The sequence below is a fragment of the Perognathus longimembris genome, chromosome 28 (assembly GCF_023159225.1).
Source record: "Perognathus longimembris pacificus isolate PPM17 chromosome 28, ASM2315922v1, whole genome shotgun sequence".
Taxonomy (NCBI): Eukaryota; Metazoa; Chordata; class Mammalia; order Rodentia; family Heteromyidae; genus Perognathus; species Perognathus longimembris.
The window spans coordinates 89,045,359-89,050,446 of record NC_063188.1 but is presented as its reverse complement, the minus strand read 5'-3'; the positions used below and the strand labels follow the sequence as shown (position 1 = coordinate 89,050,446).

The 5,088-nt window shown below is 40.6% G+C and overlaps 1 pseudogene; it reads right to left on the bottom strand.

Moving 5' to 3' along the window:
- Positions 1-327: 327 nt before the first annotated feature.
- LOC125343187 lies at positions 328-3,196 on the bottom strand (annotated as a pseudogene).
- Positions 3,197-5,088: the final 1,892 nt, after the last annotated feature.

Sequence of the window (5,088 nt, the reverse complement as noted above, 5' to 3'; positions counted from 1 at the left end):
TGTCTTATGACTCAGTAGTAAGGTGGCTGTGGAGACTCATATTAGGGAGTAAGTGTAAACAGGAAACAAAAGGGAAATCCAGGCATGTGGCTGTAGAGGTGGGTGAGGAACACCATTTCCACATTCCTTTGTTTTTTCAACAGAAAAGAAACAACAAAAAAGCCAAGAGTGCATTTGGTTGGAAAGATAAGAGATCAAACCCCAGAGCTATATATAAGCTTCAGGTATGGATGTTGGGAACAGTCCCTAAGAAGGAGAGGGAGACTGGGGGTGGGGCAAGGAAGGTCAGGACAATGCTTAAAGTATCGAGTTCTGCAGAACTTTCTATCAGCTCAGCCCATTGTTCCCCCTCTGTGCCCCCCCCATGTCCACATTCACCAGCAGCTTGCTGGCTTCATAGCCCACAGCTTGCTTGAAGGAATCTGTGATGAAGACACCTTTCAGGGATGAACCATTGATGTAGTCAGCCCCAGAATGGGTTGAGGTACTTGAGTTCAGAGAACTTGTGTCACAGATGATGGAGCCCAGGTCCCAGGACTTGAGGATGGTGTTGGCCAGGTGAAAGTACTCAAACTGGCATTCAGGTGGGTCCTGCTTGTCAGAGTAGACATCATCCTGCAGAGCAATCTCATACTGGCAATTTTCACTCGAACCTGCAGTGTGATGCCACACATCTGCTTTTTTCTTCCTTTGGGAACTGGCATCACTCATTGACTTCCTGTATTTTCCCCAGGCTCTCAGAGTAGCTCTCCCTGCCTTGCTGACTGCACATCTGAGTACACAAAGTGGGACAGCACACCACAGAATAGTGGGGATGCCTATTCGCAGACGACATGATCTTATATCTGAAAGACCCAAAAAACTCAGTACCCAAACTCCTACACCTAATAAACCAATTTGGCAAAGTAGCAGGATACAAAATCAATCCACAAAAGTCAGCAGCTTTTCTGTACACCAGCAATATACAAACAGAAAAGGAAATTATGGAAACAATTCCATTTACAGTAGCCAAAAAAAGAATCAAGTACCTAGGGATCAACCTAACCAAGGATGTGACAGACCTATTTAATGAAAACTACAAAAATCTAATAAGGGAAATCAAAGAAGACACAAGGAGATGGAAAGACCTCCCATGCTCATGGGTAGGCAGAATCAATATAGTAAAAATGGCCATATTGCCCAAATTGTTATACAAATTCAATGCAATACCTATCAAAATCCCAGCCACATTCTTCACTGAAATAGAGAAACCAATCCATAAATTCATATGGAACAGCAAAAAACCTAGAATAGCCAAAGCAATTCTAGGCAAAAAAAAGCAGTGCAGGAGGTATCACAATACCTGACTTCAAGCTCTACTACAAGGCCATCATAACAAAAACAGGATGGTATTGGTATAAAAACAGATCGGAAGACCAATGGATTAGAATTGAAGACCCAGAAATAAAACCGCACTCTTACAGTCAGCTGATATTCGACAAAGGAGCTAAAGACATACAATGGAATAAACATAGCCTCTTCAACTACTGGTGCTGGGAAAACTGGGCAGCCATATGCAGAAAACTCAAAGTAGACCCAAGCCTATCACCATGCACCAAGATCAACTCAAAATGGATCAAGGACCTCAATATCAGACCTGAATCCTTGAAACTACTCAAGGACAGAGTAGGAAAGACGCTAGAACTTATAGGCACAGGAAGGAACTTCCTGAATAGAGTCCCAGGGGCACAACAAATAGGGGAAAGACTCGACAAATGGGACTACTACAAATTAAAAAGTTTCTGCACAGCTAAGGACATAGCCACCAAAATAGAAAGACAGCCAACGATATGGGAAAGGATATTTACCAGCACAGCAACAGACCAAGGCCTAATATCTGTCATCTACAGAGAACTCAAAAAACTAAGCCCCTCCAAGCCCAATAAACCTATTAGGAAATGGGCAAAAGAGCTAAAGAGAGACTTCACAAGAGAAGATATAAAAATGGCAAAGAAATACATGAGGAAATGCTCAACATCCCTGGTAGTAAAGGAAATGCAAATAAAAACAACCCTGAGATACCACCTCACCCCAGTTAGAATGGCCTATACTCTGAACTCAGGCAACAACAAAAGCTGGAGGGGGTGCGGGGAAAGAGGAACCCTTCTCCATTGTTGGTGGGAGTGCAAATTAGTACAACCACTTTGGAGAACAGTATGGAGATTTCTCAAAAAGCTCAATATAGACCTACCCTATGACCCAGCCATACCACTCCTAGGCATCTATCCTAAACAGCAAAACCTAAGATATCAAAAAGACATTTGTACTTCCATGTTTATCGCGGTACAATTCACAATAGCCAAAATATGGAAACAACCCAGATGCCCCTCCACAGACGAATGGATCCAAAAAATATGGTACTTATACACAATGGAATACTACATAGTGATTAGGAATGGTGAAATATTGTTATTCGCAGGGAAATGGTCAGAACTCGAACAAATAATGTTGAGCGAGGCAAGCCTAGAACACAGAAAACAAAGGGGCATGATCTCCCTGATATATGACTGTTAACAAAGGGAGACGGAAAGACAGTAGAGACCAAGTCTGTGAATACTATATTTGTTCTTGATACATTGTATATTGTATATATGTCTACCTGACCTAGAGAAGGGATAGAAAAACAGGACGTAAGATGTCAGAAGAAATGTACACACTGCCCTACAATGTAACTGTACCCTTTTTGCACAACACCTTGTAAAAAATTTGTTCAATTAATAAACAAACAAACAAAAAAAGAATAGTGGGGATGCACTCTTTTAGAGGGTTGGGTAGACCTAAGTTCTAGATCACTGAGGGCTCTAGGGGTCACATAATGAGCTCATGTCTACTCCAGGGGACTCTATAAGGACAGAAAGAGTCAATTAAGAAAAAAAATACATTCCTTCTCCCAATGGGTATCATAACTTATTCTCCTAGATACTCTCCAAGGTCAGAGACTCCTCCCTCTCACATCCCTATGTTGCTAACTCCTGCTTCCCACAACACTTTCCCAATTCAAGTCTCCAGCCCCCAATAAACCCTCATCAGCCAGCCCCCTCTTGATGGTGACATAGGGTAGCAGGTCATGGTGAGTGATGATGCGCAACACCTGCAGCACATGGAGATAATTACTCTCATCACAATGGCCCTGGTGCCAGAGCAAGTAAGAAGTCATGTCCACTTTTAAGGTTATCAGTAACACCAACAAAGAGAGAGGAAGGAATTCCTACATCTCTGTGTGTCACGTGAGTGCCCACAATATCAAATATGTAGTGCAGGCTATAGAGCCCCGGTTGCTAGTCGCTATGCTCTCTGGCCACACCTGGCTTGCCTGCTGCCTTAGGCTCACCATGCTGCAAGCTAAGGGACAAAATGCTTTCCAGAATCCCTGCCCAGAAGCTGCAATCCCCAGGATATCTCTCTTCAAGGCTTGGTGCTGCCATGTTGGATCCAGCCATGCAGATCTCTTAGGCTCTAGCCTCTGCCACAGCCACAGCTGCTAGGTGGAGCTCTATTACTTTCTCTAAAAGTATAAGTTGAACTTAAACATGATTTATGTCCACCAAATTCTTTTTCTTTTTATCCACATGAATTCGTATGTCAGTATGGAAATAATAAAACCTAGCCACTTAGAGTCTGCTCACACACTATGCAAAAACATGAACTATCCAATGGAAAATTGTGTCCTACAAAACTTCCTTGAAAATCTACAGGTGATGTGTTCAATTTGACTTATTTTTCTACCACCACCTTCCTATCTTCTGGGGAAATGTAATAGAGCATCTCCTAGAATGTTTTGGACTTGGAGGTTTTATGTCTAGCAGGAGGCATGGAAGGAAAAGCAACATTTTGTTTGAAATAATGTGAACTCTTGTGTAATAAACACAATAAGCATTTGCTCTGATATTCACTACCCTGACAGTAAACTGAAATGGAGTAAATATACAAAGATTCACTTTCTCCTGAGAAACAAAAACCAAAAATCCTCCTTAGACTTACAATGCAGGCTACATCCAACAAAATAGCTCAATCTCAAGGACAACCTGTTTCTTGGTAAATAAAGTTAGACTGAGAAAGAGACTGCTTCCTAACTCCTGCCATGTTTAGAAATAAAATGTAAGAACTGTGTTCTTATTTTTCACAAAATGGCAAGCTATCTTAGTGTACCAGCTGAGCCTGGCCTCCCAGGTATTCACAGGAAGCAGACATCTTAGATGTCCCAGCCATTATGTAACTGTAACAGCATGAGATGTCTCAAATTGAACCAGTAAAAGAACTAAGCCAAGACTACAAAACTGAGAATTATTAAAATGATTTTCTTTTAAGCCACTAAATGTTACAGTGATTTGTTATACCATTATAGATGGCCAAAACAGAGATTAAAATGCTCTATCAAATTTTACTTGTAGTCCATCTGGCCCTGGTGTTATTCTTCAGTAAGCAATATATAATAAAGGCTTTTTATAGTATTATCCTCATAAATAACTGATATATTAGCATCCATAATTTCTGCCATTGTAGAGCTATGATTAACATTTTTATCTTAGCCATACTCAACTCTATTTATATTTTCAATCTATAACTTTTGAAACAAAATGTCTAACATGAGGGGAGTTGGCATATATATCTTCAATTATGCTAAATGTTTTTCCTACAATTTTTGAAAACATTTTAAATGTAAAATATAATTTTCTATTTTTGCCTTATAAGCAAGCCAATATTCTCCAAAATAAAAAAATGACAAAATGGGTGCCAATAGCATGTGCCAATGATCTTAGCTACTTAGGAAGCTGAGAATGGGAAGATGGAAATTTGAGGCTTATCCTGGAAAAAAAATGTTCATGAGACTCCTCATTTCATAGCTAGGTATATGCCTGTCATCTAAAAGTAGGTCAGAAGCTGAAATTTGGAATATCACTGCTGTAGGCCAGACCAGGTAGAAAAGTCTATGAGAATCCATCTTCACAGAAGGGAAGCTGCATATTGTGGCACATGCCTGTGATACTACCAATGACAAGAAGACTATAGAGGGCTGCCGCAGGTTGTAGGGCAACATCCTAATTTAAA